This window comes from Dromaius novaehollandiae, chromosome 2, assembly GCF_036370855.1.
Source record: "Dromaius novaehollandiae isolate bDroNov1 chromosome 2, bDroNov1.hap1, whole genome shotgun sequence".
NCBI classification, from domain to species: Eukaryota; Metazoa; Chordata; class Aves; order Casuariiformes; family Dromaiidae; genus Dromaius; species Dromaius novaehollandiae.
Genome location: NC_088099.1, coordinates 88806415 through 88828075, shown reverse-complemented (window position 1 = coordinate 88828075; position 21661 = coordinate 88806415).

Here is a 21661-nt window from a genome sequence, read left to right as displayed (position 1 = left end):
TGGTTGGCCCATTTTCTGGGCCTTGTGAGACAACATCTGCAGTGTTGTGTCCTGTTTTGAGCTCCCCAGTACAAGAAAAACCTTGACATACTTGCGTAACTCCAGTGGAGGGCCACCAAGATGGTTAGAAGACTGGAAAACACGGTATACAAAGAGAGGTGGAGGGAGCTGGGTTTGTTCAGCTGTAAGAAGTAAAGGGCTAAAGGATCTTACTGCTGCCTACAACTACCTAATGGGATGGTGTTGCGGGACAACTGACTATCTTTACAGTCCTGGACCATGAGGATTTTGTGTGGCGTGAGGGAGGGGAGGAGGGGAGGAAGGAGATTTACTGTGTGACTCCACAACTTATTTTAAAGATCTAAATTTACTACACAAGTTACAACAGTACAAAGCAACAATTCTTATCAATTGAAACTTAGTTCAACTAGAATACTTATTTTCCAGTTCTAATTGATCTTACCCACATGTTGCCTGAGCGGCCAACGTACACTCAATCCCAGGGAAGTAACTGCAGGAGGGCGTCCCCGTCCCGAGGGGATCCGCGACTTGGCAAACCCGCTGTCACCCATGAAGAGCCAAAGACGGCCTCTGGGGCCAACCTATTCATACCCTTTAGGGGAAGGTGGAGGTGGAGTCACAAGGCTAGTTGCAGGTCTCTTTGCGCAGTCGCAGTCCCTAGCTCCTGGCTGTTGCAGGGTTCAACTCTCCTCCGTTGTTGTTATGATGATCGCACCCACAGTCATGGGATGAGGGGGGGGAAAGCCGAACACCCCCAAGGGCAGGCTAGCTGCCTTGAGCACTCTTCAGCACTGAAGAAAGGAATTTGAGTGACTGTGAATGACTGCTTTGCTCTTGCAGTGGTGGTCCCAAGGAGAGATCCCATAGCTCAGGTAAGAAGGAGTTAATTCCAGTCCACAATGATTAACACTGCCCCAGCAGCGAAAGTAGGTGTTATCTCCCAAGGTCCTGAGGAAGAAGAGATAGTCCAGACCACCGTAATTAACACTGTTCTGGCAGTGAGATGGCCACTGTTCTGGCTTTGTTTCCCAGGGTCCTGGCGCCCAAGCAGGCCTTATCTCAAAGCCTCGACACCCTGCCTTTCAGAGACTGAAGCACAGGAATGCAAACTGCTTGTAACTGGCACCAGATGGGAGAGGGAAGCTGGGAGCATCCCTCCACAGATGGGGTGAAGATGCAATCAGACACTTCTTGAAGGTCCACAGGAAAAGCAGAAAAGGAAACAGATACAAGCTGGAACATGAGAAATTTCAGTTAGATACACAGAACAGATTTTCACCATGTGGTGGTCAAATGCTGAAACAAGTGACCAGAGAGGGTGTGGGATCTCCATCTCTGGAGGTGTTCAGGACTTGGCTGGACAACATGACCTCTGGAGATCCCTTCCAACCTAAATTATTCTATGATTTTTCCACCTCCCACAATTTCACTAGCACAAAGTTGTGAATCACACTTCAACTGTCCTGATGTACTTTGTGGTGGATTGCAACAGTCCAAACTACTACTTAAGTAATCTCTAACTTACTCTTTCACTTTTCTACCTTTCAAAGGTGACTGCAATTGTAGTAGCCATCTGCTTATGGGGGAGCATTTAAAATAAAGCCTACTACTAATAAAAAGCATTTTTGACTATTCTTGTACCACTTCCTACTATGTAATTGGAGACCAACTATTTTCTTAATCTTTCACTCATTCTGAGTGTGCATACAAAATGCTTCTCTTGCTAAATTTTATATGCCTTATCTGCTGCATTTCATTTTACCCTTCAACTTTCTAACTCTGTCTCTTCACAGTTGCACTGTTCTGTAGTTCACATCCTCAGTAATTTGACTTAGTTTCCACTTCTTGTGAAATTCTGTCTTCAACTTATGTTCTTTGAAAAGCTTACAGATTGGTGAAGTTGATGCTTCTTTAAGCTCATCTTCCCTTCATCTATTACTTTAAAATACATCTTTAAGAACCTCTCAATCTCTTGAACTCCTTCTTCCTTTAGGAATGACTCCTAGCAAATCCTACCAACTAACTCTCCTGATAAACTGAAAATTCCTTTCTGGTAGTCCACCACTTGGTGGTGCTAAGTTGTGCTAAGCGGCAATAATTTATAGTCCGGGTCCCAAAGTCTCTGCCTGATCGTGGTCTGGTTCAGCGCAGGCTCGGTGTGTCCTGTGTGGTCGCAGGGAGACCATTTCGGGGGTCGCAGCAGCTCAGTCCTGTTTCCGCTGGGAACAGATGGCTTGTTCGGGGTTATGGTTTGCTTGCACCTTATGTACCAAGAAATGTTTAAGGCAAAAGTTCACTCATCTGTCCGCCACATTCACACATTTCACAAGTGCTGGAAATGTTTACCTTGAAATTGAACTTAGACATTTCCAATACTCCACTATTGCTGCTGGACTGTGCATATGTTCACAGCTACCAAAAAGAAGAAGGACTATTAACTTAGTTGATGATAGTCTTCCACAAATTCAGATAAATGTCTGGATACGTTGCAGCTACTTGGTTAAAGTCAATGCAGACACATAGTTTGTTAAAAGCTGTTTATGACTCCCCAAAGTCCTCCAAACCAGTATGAATTTAATTGTCACTAAAATGTGTATTTAGCAAGTATTTTAAAAATATTTATATTTATTTTAAGAAGAATTATGAGCAATAAAAAAAATTACTATGTACAGGTAGAAAAAAATCTTATTTTAAAATCAAGGGTGAAGACGTGAGTATAAAACACATGCTTTATTTCATGTATTTAACTTGAAAGTTTTTGAGATACTCATTATTAATTATACAATTTAAGTCAGAATGTAAAGAACATTTAATTCATTCTCAATTTCTTCTATAGCCATCCTGAATTTTAAAATGTCCTGCTTCTTTAAAATACAATAGATAATGTACTTTGTGTCACTAATAAATAAATAAACTAAATAATAAAAACTACTTCTGAATGAGAAGTTCTGCATTTAATGTCAAAATCTTAACATTCTCTACCTTTTTTAATTAAAAGTCATTAATCACAAGTTTGTGTTCAGAAATCTGAAAGTATGAAATTGATTCTATCAATGTAAAAAAGCTACTTCCATTTCAAAATGTTGCCAAGCTTTTAGTAACAGTATAGAGTCTGATTTTGTTAAATGTGATTGCACAATATTTGGGATAGTTTCAAAAACATCCTTTTTTGAGCTCTTAAAATACTCAAATAGCAAAATCTTATATAAATTTATACTAAAATCTTGGAAAGGTGCAGTTCCTTCTTCAGAAATTACAATGCTTGCAATATGAACTTGTCAAAAATTTCACAAGTGATAAATGTCAGCTTTGCCTCCTTTGCTGTATTTTTATATTTCGTGTAAGAATACTAACCTTCTCACCCACGTCAACATGCAGATATGGTGGCATGAACTTCTCAGCATGTGAAATACTATTTTGTAGACTTTTGCCAAATTAAAATGAATAGGTCATTGCCTTTAGCTGTTTCTAGGTGATACGAGCTTTCTAAGGGAAAAAAGAATGACAAAAATCTTGGGAACCAATTTGAATGTTTTAACATCACTGTGGTATTTTTTCTTACACTGACAACCTACTGGAATAAGAATCACATCTGCATTACTTTCAAAGGAAAGTTTAATACCCAGTCCAAAACTTTAAGAATGGAAGAGACATTAGAGCACATAATATAACCTCTTGTTAACCTATCCTACTAACACTTTTCACATCTTCTAAATATGCTTTACTACAGTGCTGCCCCTGTTATTCGAAAATTTCTGTTAATAGGACAAAGTAATTTTTCAGATATTAAGGGATAGTCTACATGCTCAGACTTGCCTACCTGAGCTCTGAGCTCCTAGTGCCACACTCAAGCCAGTACTGCTGAGTCCACACTAATACGTTATGAATCTCAGTATGGTTTATAAAACTCAGACTTGACTCTGCACTTACCGCATTTACACACTTTCTGTGCAAACATGAAAAAAATATGGTTCAAACATCTTCAGACTTAAAAGGAAATTATTCCTTATTTTTGTATTCTCCCAATTTGTTCTTTATTTTGTCCATCACAAAATCAAATACGTAGGAACAGATAGAACAGTCCCAAGTTTTGCAAATTCTATATAGCACAGATATGAATATTGACAGAGTTTGAGTACTAGCATATATCAATTATAGTTGAAAATGGAAGAGAAAGGTTTAGGAAACAATAAGCAACAATTTTTACTCTAGTGAAATGAGTCATAAGTGCTCTGGCCAAAGGTCAGCATGTATTTTTGTTTACAAAACTATTAAAGTTAACCATTAAATGCTGTTCTTTTGAAAAACAGTTATTGAATATTCAAGAAATGATCCAGTCAGATGTTTGACAGGTTACCGCTGTTACTGTCACTGTCATATTTATATATTTCATGGAGTCCCTTGAGGCACCAGTTAGGGATCATGCTTTTTCTTACATTAGGCAAAGAACACATGTGAATGAAAAATACCACCTTCCCCAAACAGCTGAGATTTTAAACAGAAAACAGAAAAAAATAGGTCAGAAAGGATCTTTGGAGATCATCTGCTCCAACACCCTGTTCAAAGCAGAGGGAACTTCAAAGTCAAAGCTGGTTGCTCAGGGCTGTGTCCAGTTAAGTTTTGAATATCTCCAATGATGGGGATACATCTCTCACAGACTCTCTGGGCACCTGTGCCAGTGTGGTCATGAGGAAAAAGCTTTCCCTTACATTGCTCAGAGACTCAAGTCACAGTATTTGTTCAAAAGAAAAAAAAATATATCTTTTTGGATATTGGCAGAAAAGAAGGCTCACATGGAGAATCAAATCTCTTGAACAGGATGGGTCAGTCACTGTCCGGATAGCAATGGGAGTCTCTGTTGCAAAGGTCCATGCAGTGATGTCTTTGGCTGGATCAGGTGAGACTCCCAAAAACACTATTCTGCTCAGTTCTTATAACACAGCCAGCCCATAGTCATGTGGGACCACTCCAGCACATGCATAATTAATCACTGCTATCTTAATCACATGCAAAACCTCTCTTAAAAATCTTGTCTGTATATAAAGACTGTTGTAGCTCAGCATCTCTGCAGGAACAGTTTCTATTGACTATTTACAGCTGTCTTACTTGTGACAACTGGATCATTTCTGCAGCGGCAACCACCTGGGGGAATCTCTGGAAGGAAGGGCCAGATTCTTCACCCAGAATGTTAATCAGTACATTGAAGCATAGGAATTGGACTAGGCACAGCAGGAGCTGCCTAGGGGAACTCCTAAAGGAATCTGAAAGTCTCACTTTGAGAGCTCCTGTGAGTCAGTCAAATACTTAATTGTTCAGGTGGTTTGGAGTTCAGTCAGCCTTCTAGATTCAAGTCAGTCCACTGTCTCAAACCAGTCCATTATCCCATCTATCCTATCAGGGACACCAAGGAATTATTGGCTGAAGAGCATTGGGTGTGCACACAAGCCCTGATACTTAGCTATGCCACAATTGTAAGAACAAATTTGATTTTCATACTTATAACTCAATTATAGCTTAAGTCAAATAGCTCTTGACACACTCATCTAATGAGAATTTCCTATCTGTTGTGTCCTGTCCTTTCGTTGGCTCCTGTCCTTTAAAAAAAGCCTGGTTCCATAATCTCTATAATCCCCCTTTAGATAGTGCAAGGCTGAAATTAGAAAGGCTCTCCTTAGCCTTTCTTTCTCTTCTCCAGGCTAAGGATAAACAGTCCCCTCAGCCTCTCCTCCTATGCCCTGTGCTCCAGATGCCTCCTCACAGAATCACACAAAATGGTTGAGGTTGGAAGGGATCTCTGGAGATCATCTAGTCCCTGCTCAAGCAGGGTCACCTAGAGCATGGTGCCCAGAGCCCTGTCCAGATGGCTTTGAAATATCTCCAGGGATAGAGATTCCACAGTCTCCATGGGTAACCTCTTCCAGTGCTCTGTCACCTTCACAATGAAGAAGTTTTTCCTCATGTTCAGATGGAGCTTCCTGTGTTTCAGTTTGTGCCCGTTGCCTCTCTTCCTGTCGCTGGGCACCACTGAGAAGAGTCTGGCCCTGTCCTCTTTACACCCTCCTTTCAAATATTTAAATGCACTGATAAGATCCCCCCTCAGTCTTCTGTTCTCCAGGCTGAACAGGCCCAGCTCTCTCAGCCTTTCCTCATATGAGAGATATTCCTGTTCCTTCATCATCTTTGTAGCCCTTTGCTGGACTCGCTCCATACGCAAGAGGTGATCACACCAGCTTGTGGAAGGAGCTGTGTCCTGTGGTGTGTGGCAGTCACCCTTGTGCTGACTCTAGCAGTCCTCTGCAGTCTCGAGCAGCCACATAGTACCACAAGTCCTCTCTTCACACCAACTGCCATGCAAAATCTTTGCACATCCTGTCACAACGTTCCCTCCATAGAAGTCAACTAAATAGGAAGTCAGACTTGAGTCCTCTCTGATCCCTGCTAATTTTCTTATTTTCTTGCTTGGCAGGCAATCCTTTCTTTTTTTCTTTTTTCTTCTTATTCTTTCTCTTTTTCTTGTACCACCTTTGTTTCCCAGAACTGTGTCACTCTCCTCATGAAGGCTATATCCGGTGCATGCTCCTTTCTGCCACACTGTGCTCCAAACAGAAAGTGGAAACTCAACAAAGGGCACTTCTGGTTGAAGGAACTGCATATTTCCTGCATGTATTGCCAGGAACCTGAGTGCTAGTCTCCCCTCCCACTCCTAGGGAATCACCGTCCCACTGGCCTCTACAGATATTCAGACATATAATACTCAGCCATTAACTCACCGTGGTTGACAACTACCATTGAGCTCTTTCTCCATCAGTTATTTCAAATCAATTTTCCTGAGATTATTCAATTGGTGTTTTCAGAAAAGTGTTAAAAATTCTTCTGAAACTCTTCAGTTAATATAAAATAAGCAAAACATTATTGTACTGCAAATATCCAGTGTCAGAAACGGAACTGCTCCTGAATATCCTTCCTTTTTAAGATGATAAGAAGTTGTGCTTGAATCAGTTTCTCTATAATATGAATAATTTTCTCTTTCACTCAGCCTTCCCCCAAGAAAGAAGATACAACAAAATTAATTTTTCATGAGGGAAAGATATATTAATAAAAAACCTTACAAGATTTATCATAGATGTTAGAACTATTCAATGGTTCACCAGGATATTGTTCTTCCAGTTGTGCTAAAGCATCAAGCTACATCAGGGCCTTCAATATTTTCCTATATGTATTACAAAAACACAGGAAATAGTGCACATTTTCCAAGTGTTTAATGAATTGCAGCTCCATTATCTCATTTTTTTCCCCAGTTAGCAGAATGAAAAAGATACCTCTTTGTGAAAATCAGTAGTATAAATAGATCTGTTTGAATGTTCTCTGTCATTCAGTCTTTGGAGAATTCCTGTCAAATTCCTCTACTAAAATCAATCATTACTTAGTCATTTATTAATGAGCAAAGAGTACAGATTGCTTTATGATTGTTAGCAGTTTCATACAATTTAAAGTGAATTACAGGCTATTTACATGTTGTTCTTGGCCTTTTTAGCTTTTGTTTCAGAACACTGCAACCCTTCACAGTTACCTCTTGAGTTTTCAAAATATTTCCATTTCCCTCTTCCTTCCTTCCTTGCCACAATTAAGTGAAATAACACTGCTTATTGTCACATCAGGGCTCTTTCAGATGTTGTAGCCTATGTACAATTTGATTTTCCACAGTTTTGAAGGGAGTTTTTTTGTAGTTTACATCAAAGGAGAAAAGTCAAGATCACAGAGATTAAGTTGAGGATAACCCTCAAATCAGTGAAAATTACCTAAAGAAAAAAAATTCACTCTTTATAGTGAATTTCACTCAGCTGTAGTACGCAAAAACAAGAGGCAGTAAATTTACAGCTATTCCTCCCTTCTGATGGTTACATGATTTGCCAAAAAAAACAGATCCTAAGTTATATAGTAACCACATTGTCCTTGGCATATGGTGCCTACTAATTTTATTTCTAGGTCAATGATAAACTGATCAGCTTAACTGTTGTAGTGAAAAAGCTTAGCTGCAAAGAAAGTGCAAGCAGTAGGCACAGTCCTGCTGAGTGGCTCCCCACTGGAGCCAATTAAATCCCAACACAAATGGACTCTAATACACTCATTTTATTGGAATAAATCCTGCCTCTTCCAAGGCAAAGCAGAGACCACTTAAATGCAGAACAAAAAGCAAAGAGTGACTTGGAGTATGCAATATAGGTGTGCATTAATGTACCCTGAGCACTGAATCTCTTTGACGAGAATTATATTAAAATGACCACTATCACATAGATTACCCTAAAAGGAAAATACTTAAAACAGTATAAAAGCCTTGCCCCCCAAATTCCTATTTCTCTCTTCTCTTTAAAAAATAGAAAGGCAGAAAACTTCTACTGCTTTAAAATTATAAGGCACAACATTAAATCTATAATTTCACTAAAAGAAAAAAGATGGAACTATGAACATTCAGTAATCATTGACCTAGTCAAATCAACTACTCCCACACAGAACACTGGTCACATAAATTGTCTCTCTTACCACATCATATTTCTCATGAAAGAATCTCTGCTAACTGTGATTTGGATAAATTGTATATAAATATACGGAGTCTTATAAAAAGACACATTGAAAAAACACTTGAACATTTTCGTAAATCAAAGCTAATCACATTCTAGTGCTATATAAGTCTATTAAATCAAGTCAAACAATTTAGCTTTCTGTTTCCCACAAGTTTTGTGTTGGTATTGATGATTTATTAACCATGAGACCAAATAAAGAAATGAAAAAACAGTATGTCTCAGATTAATGCAACAAGCAAGAGCCTTCAAAGGCTTGAATACAAGGGAGCCAGGATTTGATCTTGACATTACCTTTTCACAAAGTTAAATGGCATTTAATCACTTTGGGATTACTCATACTTTTCTGCAGCTTTTCTTGTATTTTCTCCAAACAATACTGATAATGGCATCATTGGCATAACTTATGTCCTTAGCATTGCACAGCTCCAAGATGTGTTAGAGGCTGAAATTTTGCACCTCTTACCCTTTCAACTTGTTTTCCTTCCTCCAATCAGGAAAGCCTCTGCAGATTTGGGAAACATAAATTATGGCCCACTGGAGTTGCTCTGTTGACATTCTTTTTAGAGGAATTTAAGAAATTAAATATTGCAAAAGGCTTCTATTTACAAAACTACCAATGAATTGCTCCATTGGTTTGAAAGTCAAAGCAAACTATTAGTTCACCTTGTTGCCTGCATTCTTCTATTTCTCTTATTTCACTTTTGAGGAGGAGTTAGATGAATTATGTCTTATTTCTTGGGCTTTCATAGTGTATTTTTGCTTCCCTTATGGATCCAAGGTGAAATTCAGGAGTTGTGAGAACATTAAACCACAAACAGTAATGCCCATCAAAACAAGCCTAAGCAGAAAGTGTTTCTTAGAGCTTCACTTTTTCAGTAGCTATGTCATATGAGGATCACACAGAATGCAACGGTTTTCCATGGGTTTAGTGTAACATGATTTTCCATGATTAGTGTAACATGGTTTTCCATGATTTAGTGTAACAGTGCTTAAGGTCATAAAGGATATGAGATGAACTCCGTCTGCAATGCGCTGTTACAGCTGCATCTGCAGATACTCCTCACCTCAGTGGCCAGCTGATAAAACATTTCCCTAGTTGGACTTTTAGAACACGATTTCTAGCCTTAAACTGTATTATCCAAAACTGGCTAAACTTCATATTGCATTGTAGTGCTCTTATTTCCTTTTCCTTCCATGAAGATTAGTGGAGTAATAGTGGCATAGAAATTTGGCAAAGAATTTGCAAGGACAGGATTCCATTTAGGATATTGATATAAGTATAAAGATTAAAATAGAAATACACTGCAATATATATTATTAAAATATAGCATAAGCATGATATAGCAATTTACATAGACACGGGGTTGTTTGATTTGGCATTAAGAAGTCTGAATAAAATTAGATATTCTAAAAATTCTCAAGTGAACTCAGAGTACTAAATGGAGGCTGTTTCTTCATAGAGGTAAATGTTTAGTCAAATGGATTGTTAAATGGATTGATTTACCACACTTAGTAATGAACTTGTATGGGAGTAATACTATTTAATCTACTTGAATGTTGTTATCTTGTCATCATTTTCTCTGACTATTCTGCATTGCCCATAAAGATACTCATATATATATAAGTATATATATTTATACATACCTACACACACACACACACACATACGTATATATATATACACACACCGTCTTATCAACTCCTCTAAAACTTTCATGCAGCCCACATAAGTAAAATTTCCTCTCTTTATCCCTTTCTGAGGGTTTTTTTGTTTTGTTTTGTTTTGTTTTTTACATTGCAAGGAATCTTTCATAATGTCCAAGAATGCAAAAGCTAGGAACTGTGCTTTCGCACAGACTATTAATGGAAATACCAACTGGAGAAAGTAATTGCTTTAAACAAAGTGAGGTTTCAGTCTAGGAGCTTAGCTTTATCTTTAGTCAATACAAAGATATCAGAGAGTCAAAATATAAAAAGGGGTGTCATAAAGCAATCATTCTTATCCATCCCATTCAAAATACTGCTTTAAAAAAAAGAATAGGACTGAAGATTTTTTTGGAATGATTGAATGTCCTTTTGTAAATTAACTTAAAATCATGACTAAATAATTAATAATGTTTTGAATTTCTCAGTCAACTGAGGTTCACTTGCTTAAAAAAAGAAAGAAAGAAAAACAACTCCACAGCATATATATAACTGTTCACTCCACTTGCATATCAAATCCTTATCTATTATACATCTATATATATAAATGTCTATATACAGCAATAGGAATATCACTATTATTTTGGAGTTTAGAGAATGCAACATATAGGAAATGATGTCTTCTCCAAAATACAGTCTAAACAAACAAGACAAACATTGAGATAAATTGAGATGCTACAATCTCTCCTTTAGAGATAGTAGCGGGGGGAAAAACCCTTGAGTTTTATGCCCAAGGTTAGAATGGATGGAGCTAGCAACTTAATCTATTACTCAAGTCCCACTTCAGCTGTTTGGCCATGACACTTGTTTTCTTCTTTAGAAGTTTATGGTAATTGTACTGGGAAGAGCTTCTCAAGAGGTGAAATCATCAAGTGACTGACAGAGTAGAGAAACCCATTAACAGAAATTTGCAATGAGCAGTTTGGGGAGCCATCTCCCTCTGAAACAAAATCAAATAGTCATGAATAAGTACAGGCTACCCAGTGCAGTGCTAATGTGTTTGAATTATTTGGCTTTTGGTGCAAAAAGGCTGTTTGTTTCTCCACCATATTACAGCTACCTGAGAGAAAAATAATTAAATGAAAAGACTTTTACTTCATGAAAGAGTGTAACTCATTTGTTCCTGAATGAAAATTTGTCAAGCAAACAAAAAAGATATTGTCATCTCCTACTGGAGAGTAATGTATCCTTTATTCTCTCTCAGAGTCTATTTCATATTTTGAAACTGTATCTGTCATTTGTAATACACTGAATTTCTGAAGGCTAGTTCTACCTCGTATCATTTAAATGAAAGCTTTAATATGTCCCAGATACCTCCTTTCTCATCCTTACTGTCTCATGACTTAAACAAACTTCTCAACTATAGTATTTGCATCTGCATGACAAAATACTTTGGGTAAATCCAGTGGGGGGAACAAACGCCCCTTAGTCCTATCAACTGCTTGGTTCAACAACCCTTGCAATATTTAAATCACCTGTATACAAATGTATACTGCAATCCATTCTGCACAAAGGTGTCCTCAAAGAGTAACGCGAAACTGCCGGAGCTGAAAGCGTTAGCCTGTGCTCAAGCCTGGAGCATCACCAGACAAGGAAATTCTGAGGAAAGATGATCCCCAAACCAGGCACAGCGAGACATGTGCGGGGACAGTGTACCTCCCCACTGGCTGTTGATGCTCTCTCACTTTTGAGAATTTCAGGAAGGAAACAGGTAGACCAAGGCAAAATCTCTTATACTGGTGCTCTCTACTTTGATATTCTTTTTCAGGGAAGAGAAGATTAGATGGAAACCAGATTAAGTGATAGCATTGCATCCAGAATAGACTATCACATGCATCAGAAGTTTCTGACATGAAGAATGACACTTTATTTCTTTCTGAACTGTTGCACTGGAAATCCCAACAACTGGACATTACTTCTAAAAGTGTTATCACTATTTTCAGTTTTAGTTTGTTATTCCTCTATTTAAAACCTGTCAGTTCTCCCCAAACAGTCAAATAATCAATAACGTACATCAGATGAAACCAATTACACACCACAAGTAAAGGACAAAAAATAGTCAAAGTGGACAATTCACACATACCCCCTAGACTGAAAACTGCTATCTAAGCTATTCCGATTACATTTATGCATAAAAATCACATTTAAGGAATGAAGCTCATTTGATAAATGATTGTCTAACAGAATAAAGAAGGCGTAATTGCTTAGATAATTTATTTTCACAGGAAAACAATTCAACCAGTTCTACAGACTATATCATCAACCTCCTAGAGCTTGACAGCCCACTACCTCCCTTGATAGCAATTCTGAAATTAAATGTCTTACCTACCAGTACAAGCATATCTGAATAAAAGCAGTATTTTTTTTATAAAATTTGCAAAAGCTTTCTGTCTGCCTTATTTCGGAATAATAGACTTTTTTTTCCTTGATTTTGAGAAAACAAAACCTGTCAACAATCAGAAAAGGCAATTAAGGAAAATGTTCCTGAACTTATGCTATTATGTCAACAGTATATAACACTTATGAATGAGTTTGTCAGGGGCCATTACACTCCTAAATCAGCAATATGCTTCCCTAAAGTAAACTCGCTACTTTTGTCTCTATCACAGCATTGGCAGTGACAACATGTTCTAAACTCTGTACATGCATACAGCACAGTCCAATGCTTGAGTAATTAATTGAGTATAACCATATGTCTGTTCACTGAAGCCATGTTGCTATCACAGTCATTGTAACAGCTGGACAGTTTGTAGACCGATTATTATTATTAAGGGCTTGGTTTTTTACGTGGTAATAATTTGATAGCACAAGTATCCATGTGAATCATAATGAATCTTATAGATAGCAGTTTTGAAAATACATAATAAGGCTCTCCTGTACACGCAGGTACTTGCATAAATGCAGGTGAATGCAACCATGAATGTGAGTGAGTTATTCTCTTATGCTCAGCCAGGCTGAGGAACATTTTCACATGTTTCTCAGAAAAGTTCCACACAACATAAATGTATGTTCTTGTGTAACAATAAAAATAATGTAAGTTTCCCCATCTCTCTTCCAGATACTCTTACAAATTTATAACTTAAGGCATCAACCTTATTATGGTAAATTATTACTAGCACCAGAGGCAAAAAAAAAAAAAAAAAAAAAAAAAAAACCATACAAGACCCAAAACTAAAATCCCAAACATCAATTACTGTTAAGTTCTTAAAATTTGTAGAATAATATTATCAGAATAAGGTATTCACATTCATTCTTCTGCCAAAGGCACAATGTCATGCCCTTTAGAAAGGCTCACAGAACCAATAAGTAAGCTATGCATTGAGCCCTGAAAGTCAGCAACACTAGGTCATCCTAGGTCAAGAAGTCAGGCTGGTTTGAAAAAAAAAAAAAAAAAAAAAAAACAACCAAAAAAACCCAGTTTTACCAGTGCTCTTTGTCTACCTCTTTCTGTTAAAGCAGATTTATGACAAGCATCATAAATGTTTTTCTTTCCCAGAGTACAAAGACCTTCAGTAGTAGCTTGGGTGCTCTGCTTCTACACTTTAGGCACATTATCTCTTCCATATTGGATTTCACCTTCCCAAAACAACACCACAACTATTGGAAGATCAGCTCATAGACATAGTTTTCTTATAGGAAAAATCCATAACTAAAATGGGCTGTGTAACTGGGTTCTGAGAGGTTTCGCAAGGACTTGATGAAAAGAGGGGAAAGACTGTGGTACAGCAAAGGATTTGAACAACATCTATTACAGGTCCACTAGCTGGCCTAGCTTTAGCATCTCTCCGAAGTCCTCTTTGCCTGGAAGAAAAATCCTAGGAGGGAGGGTAGTCACAGGCCTTTGAGGCAGGCCTCTCTTTCAAATCACCCTTTGTATTACTTGCACCTTTCCCTCCCTGATTTCCCCCTAGTTAATCAAGGGCAACAGCAATATCTACACCCCTACACTTAACACTGTGACAGCTGCTAGCAGCCATTCCCATGTACTTAGCAGTATCTTAACTGCACTGCCATTGCTGGCTGTAAAAGCAATCATTAGGCCAGCCTTTTTTTCCCCTTTTCTTTCAGAAAGAAGATTTGAGCTCATTAGATTCTCAACACTCATGCAGGATACACATTGCACTCCGCTACCACCTTTATGTGGTCCAGGAAGAAATGCTTTTTCTATTACATTAATCTAGTTAAGGCTGGATTAGCAAGATAACTTGCACAGGAAAAAAAAGAAAGAGGAAGAGACAGGCTTTTATTCATTTATAGAAGTGGCCAGGGCCAAATCTTTCCTGGTATTTATCCAATTGATCTTTTTCAACTCAGAGATTATAAGGATGGTAACAGTCACACAGTTATTACAGAACCTTAAATCTAAAAGAACATAATATACTTTTATTGTAGAACCTTAAACTTAAAAGATTATAATATGCTTTAAAATCTTAACATCAACACTACTTTCAATAGCATTTAATTCCTCCAATCCAATAGTTACCAAATTTAACAGCTTACCAAGGGAAGTCTAATAAAAAGAACTGGAGGGAAAGTTAGAGTGGTAACAGGTGGTAAAGGTTATAACTTTAATTGTTTGCTAACAAGTTATCATCCAGACAGAGCCTTTCAAACTTCACTTAAAGAACCAGAAGTCAGCTCTTTCAAGAAAGTTATTACAGATTTTTAAGAGCTGGTGTGGGGTATGGGTCCAGTATGGGGTTTTTCTTTTACTACATACCCTTCTTTTATTGCTTACCAGGCAAACACCAGCAGAAAACTCAGTCAAACTCAAAGTGAGTACTAACTGCAATTTTAAAAATACTATCTGTTCAAATCTCACACTATCCTCCATGTGGGTACTCGCATATCTGAGCAGATACCCAACAGATAGGTACTCATGTTCACTTTCCTCATCCCAAAATCACTTTTTGCATGTGACAGACAATTTTCAGTCTTACAGTAATAATGTTTATTTGATTTCTTTTCAATTTTCCATGCATTAATTTTCCTATTCACTTTCAAGAAGGATAATATGTACACATAAAAACTATGAAGGCAATAAATATATCAGTCATTAAAAACCCAGTCTTCCATGTTTTAACTTGCACAACTGTGACTGGTGCTCAACAAACAAAACCTTTCTATATTAAGACTATAGATTATTAAGTTTTATTTATGAATATCTGAGAGCTGTATTTCCACCTCCTCCAAAGAAATGACAGAAAAGGGTCAGAAATAATTTAGAAATGTACAGTAAGGGAGACCACAGAGAAAACTTTACAAATATTATTTCAGGAAAATAAGTTCACTTAGCTTTAATGCTGCATTCCGAATACATATCAAAAGAAAAGCTTTCCAAGTCACTATTCTTCAGTTCATTTCTAAAGGCAATGCTAAAAAGCCAATTTCCCTTTAAGTTGACATGAAACACCTTGACAAACCAGAAGTCAAAATCAAAGGTAGAACTAAATGATTTGGTCAACCTGATATCAAACCAAACGGAGTTAAGTTTTAACTCCAAAAAATTGTGAAGTAATTGTCATGACAAATCAGAAAAACCTCCAAACCTTTAATATTTTTTTGTTCTCAGTTAAAACTCTCTGACAAAAATGACCTACATTTCTGTTTCTGAAACAGGTCAATCCAAGTCTTCAGAATTTTTTGCCAAACACACAAACAAACAAAAAGTTGATTAACTCTTTTACTGAAGCTGGAAGTAATAAGATTTATCCACATATTTTTGAAATTCTTTCTTCATTTGTTACTTCCCCACAACCCTGAACTTCTTGCTTTCAACTAAACTAAAAGAAGAGATGATGAAACACCCAGAAGGAAGGCAGTTTAGACATCATGTGTTCCCTAAGCAGGTATAGGGGATATGAATACTCTGTAGAAAAAATTTGTTTTATATGCCATAGAAAAAGGTCCATACTCCAGAAAGCTTTACTAAAGTGAATTAGGGATGCTTCACCTCTGATGCTTTAGAAGTTTAAACTACCAGCAGATTTTGCCTGCCATGACAGTTTTTACAGACTAAATTATAGTATGCCCATGCAATCAGCAACATTCAGGCTTACAAAAAGAATAAAATTAGATGTAGTGAGAGGAAACTTTCCAAAATCTAATGGAATTTGCAAATTATTATAATTTCTTTTTTCAGTTCAGATTATTATTACAGAACAGATTTAACGTGTGTCAGGTCCCTGAGGGCCCCCCCAGCCCTGCCGGTCCCTGCTCCCCCCTGGGCCTCCCTAGCCCCAGCCCCATCTCAGCCCAGCCCAGGGCCATCAGTCACTACCCCACTGCAGCCCCCCAGGACAGACCCCCCACCCCAGCCCATCACCAACCCCACGGTGGTGCCTGCCGCCCCCCAGGGCTGGGCCTGCCCTGCTGCCCCCAGGCCCTCCTGCATCAGGGCAGGGGATGGGCCTGGCCTCAGGGAGCCGCTGGCCCGCGTAGTGCCCTGGCAATGAGCAGCAAAAGATGCTTGCCTATAGGCCTACGTTATTCCGACAGATTCTCCCTTTCTTCCTCCAATTTAATATTTAAACTTTCTATTTCCTTTTATGAGCTTTCTCGAGGTCGTCTTTATGGCAGCAATGAACAAACCAAACAACAGCTCCTCTGATCAGACTGGAATTCACAGACAAAAATAAGATGCAGGCATGACTTCCAGGGAGGTGGGGATATCAAGACATAAAACACAAGTCAGTACTTGGAGTTAGGAAAAACTTTACATATGGAATGGTAATTAGCAATCATAAATATCTTTATAGAAGTCGGTTGTATGGGAAAGTGTGGACGAATGTCGAGGAGATAGGCAATAGAAGCTAGCCAGACCGTTCCGTGGGAAAAGGAGCATCAACAGGGCATGTTGACCCATAGTCATGTAGTTGAGCCTGTGCCAGGGTGATGCTGCACCTGGGCTTTGAATCGGGAATAACAATGGGCTCAACATGCCTACTGTGCATGTGTATGGTACATAAAAACTTCATTTAGTGCCCCCTCTGGTGTTCCTCACCCTGGACCGATGCTCAGTGGTGCCAGCGATCCCCCACTCCGTTATTGCCTTGATAGGGAAAACGCCGGGGAACCCCCGTTCAGACGCAGAGGTAATAAATGCTCCATATCAACCATCGTATGCCTTGTGTTTGTGTATCCATCCCTGCTGGGAGTCCAGGCGGTGCCCCCGCCTCACCCTTACATCAGTTAAGCCAAAATTTTATTCATTAAAAAAAAAAATCCACGCATCTTTTAGTTAAAACTAATGTACCTGTAGTTGAAAATCTTCATAGTATGAAGTTAAACAGATTTTGCTTAGAGTCCATTTTACTTTAATAAGATTTACTTAACCAGTTTATCCATTTCTTGATAGATAACAGAACCTCTCAGAAGCACTAAACAGAATATTTTTCTACAGAAATTCAGTTCTTTCATTTGAAACATTTCATGAAGAGACCTCAATTTTGATTAAATCTGACAGTAAATAAAAGTTTGTTTTGATGGTTTTGAAGTCAGCCAGTTCTTATCTATTAGTGTTCCTTTTCCCTTAATATTACCTCAAATACAAAATAACTATTTAGGTTATATACAAGTCATTGGCAGTGCATATATGCAAATAGTTAAAAAAAAAAAAAGAATCATTAAAAAAACTAAACAAGAAAAACTGTTTTGATGCTCATAAATCATGAGAATTTTTTATTGTAATTTGATAGTGACTTTGGCTTTCTATTTTGGTTCTCAATGGAAATATAGGCACAATATACTCATTTCATTTTAGCCTGGAAATTGTCATTCCTGATAATCAACAATAAGATTTATGAATGACAGCCTAAACATGCAAATATTCCTGGCTTCAGTTTGAATAAACGTTACTGTTTTCTTTATAAGTGTATGAATATAGATACGAAAGCACTCAATTTCTGTACAAATATATTTACGTAAAAAAAAAAAAGAAATGTGCACATGCACACCCAAACATAGGAATTTTGTTGGCTTCTATGGACATTTATAGAAACCTATATAGATTTATAGTCACCAAAAAGCAGGGTAGATATTCTACAGTCAAAAGAGACAGTCACTCTACCAGAGAATTCCTTGGGTATCAGAAGCAGTCTAGACACAATAGCTAGAAATTTTGCATGCAGATTTACTGTTTGGGTAAATTATCCACTGGCAGTGTTTTCAATGCAGGATAAGTGACTTCTAGTGCTTGAGGTAACTTTTAGAAGACTTGTAGACATAAAATAAGGCACAGGACTACTTTGGCTTTCTCTTTTAAACCCACATTTTGTCTTTAGTGACTCTCTCAACTCATTTTTTGCATAGATACATCATAACTTTTTACAGCAGCAAATTGAAAGGGCAATCTCAAACTGGCTCAGCATATAAAGTAGAGAGTTGACTGTACTCCAGTAGAACAGACCAATACTATGAAAACAAGGCTTTTTCTAACTGGTGGTGTCTTAAAGTATATGAGTCAATGTTCTTAAACTGAAGAAAGCAGTAAAAACAGTATGAATGAATTACAGTGAATCACAAACCTTTCTTCTTAAACTAAAATGAAGACATTGTCACAAGTGGTTAGCTAGTGCAATGAAAAGGATTTGTTCTGATCTGAGAACAGGCTAGAAATGCATCTTTGTTTACTTCAGTGTCAAGCATGTAGTTGATTAACATTTTATTTAAAATTCTAAAATTTGCCTTTAACAAAAAGTAATGCAACTTGAAATTTGATCCATTGTTTTTAATGAAGTGTCCAAATCAAATGAATATCCCTCTGGAGTTTCAATAGTTCTTGTTTGGTAACAGGCTGAAAAAGATGCAATTGATGATCCTCTTCCATATAGTCACTGGTGGGATCTCCCTGTCCCCTCAAGACTACAGTTTTGCACATGCATCCAACTACCACGCATGCATTATAACATGCATTAGGCAGGAAGACAACTTTGAACAAAATCTAGCACACATTTTACAGAATGAGGGACTCTGGAAAGAGGCTTTGCCACTTACGAAAGCAATTGAAGGAGGTTTCAGAGGGATTTAAGAGCGTAAAGGGTGATGACACTAGTGCTGCAGTCTCAGCGGAATTAAATCTGACTTGATCCAATTAGCAACACAGAATAGAAACCATAAAAGGGTAAGTTCAAAGAAATAAAAAGAAATACATTTCAGAAGAGTTATGGAATTTTTCCATTACCTAGGATAACTGATCTGACACACTGTAAATAAGATTTAGATCTATCACAGAAAGAAGATGTCGATATACTGCCTTATGTGAAGAAAAGTCTCTTCCTCTTCTGAGATCCAGAGTCCTATCCACTCGTGTTCACCAACACAATTTTCCCATATTTGTAAGTAGAAAGGTAAAAATTGTGAAAGAAAATCAGAACAGACAAAGGATTTTACTTGCATGGTTTCTAAAACATCTGCACTCTTCTTCAGGGACTTCACCACTATTTAAATTTGTTTTTAAACACATTAAAAAGTTGGTTTACTTAAAACCTTGTAATAGTCTATGATGTAAACCAAAGTTTTCTGGCATTTATTAATATCTATGGTTGAGTATTTTAATCCACCTGCTCTTATATAAGACACTTCTTGAATTTTCCATGTAGACATCCTATTTTGGATGTCCATATGTAAATTTTGGACATCCTATCTCACCTTAAATTTTGCATTCGTTTAATGCTTGGTATGTCTTGAATTTTAGTTCTGAAAACCACTACAGATTTACTACATCTCTACAGCAGAAATACATACCTTTTGGAAGGATGGAAGCAAATAATAACTGTTTTGTAGAACATGTCCTCTCCTTGGCATCCTTTCCCATCATTGCACATAAGCCTGCAATTCCTCTCATCCTCAAAACAGGTAACATACTAGACACTTTTCTGTCCTTTATCTCTCACATTCAGGCTGTTACTAAATCCTGCCACTTCTCCCTTTACAGCATCTCCAAAATCTAGCTTTCCATTTCATTTGTGTTTTCAGAAAGGAGTAGTCATTCAGGAAATAAGTGAGGCATATCAAGGGTACAGACATGTCTATCATGTACTTCACTCTTCTTCTCTTAGTACTTCAACTGTTCCCTCCCTTTGCTCTAATTTGCCTTCTTTCTCCATTTGTAATTCTTTACCTACTACTCTGAAGGCTTTAGGTTGCTGTGTCCAATACCAGTCAGCTATTACCTCATATTCAAATCTCCTTAAAAGCACTTTGATGTCATGTCTTAGGCTTCTCCCTAGACCTGAAACTTCCTTCCTGATCCAGCAAATAACTTCATCATCCTCTCTTTCAAACAGAATTTACCTTCACAGTCCTTTTAATAACCAAAACCAAAGGCAAAACCTTTAAAGCATGCATGGCATTGTTTTTATTTTCTGATCTTCTATCAGTGTATTTTTCAGGTCTTTTTCATTGTTTTTGTTTATTCGTTAATGACTAGAAATATTGGCTATTTTAGCAATAAAATTAGGAATAACATATTACAATAGATCTGACTTTTCATTATATATTCAACAGAGTCTCTGCTTCTGATGATCCATTTCATGTAATGCATTCAGTGAATCCTTGTTTTGTCAGTCCACTTGGGGTGTCCTTTGGGTACAAACACTGTTTTACTAGGCATGATAAAAAGCACAAAATGCTTTTTATAATGACAATGGGCCAAATACTCTTTACTATACACATAGATTTAGAGTAGCTGCACTGATTTCAAATGTTCGTATTGATCAAAGGAAGAAAACGTTTGCATGAATGCGTCTGGAATGAAAACCATTCTGTATCATGTAGTGAAGGCATGGGTGGCTTTATCCTGCTGCTGGTAGTAGTATCCCTGCTATTAAACTGAACTAGATTAAAGAGAATAAAGAAACAAGAAGATTCATAAAAGAATTTTTTCATTTGGAATGCGATAAATCTTACCAGGAAGAAGTTAAATAATATGCATCTTTTCACTGGAAAAAAAAAGAAATCTCATATTGCTGCTCCTTTTTTAGAAGTAATTTTGATACCTTCTGCTGTGGTGTTTGCTATGATTAACTGATGTAGCTGGGACAGACAGCACTAACAAAGGAAAATCTTAGATTAAAGACTTCCCATAAAGGGAAGAGAAGCAGCTAACTCCTGTTATTATACATAAGTGTGTTGCTACAATAACTACAGTTTACTGCTGCTTCTTCCCTTATACACCTCTCTGCTTACACTAGTAAGACAAGCATACTCAAAGAACTGCCTTGATAATGCTTAGGCCCTCCTGTTGTATTTTCATGAGGGAAAGGAGTCATGAAACAAAGAAATACAGTTACCAGTGAACTTCATTACAGAACAAAAGCCAGCAATGAATTATACTATGGGTGGTTGCGTTGCTC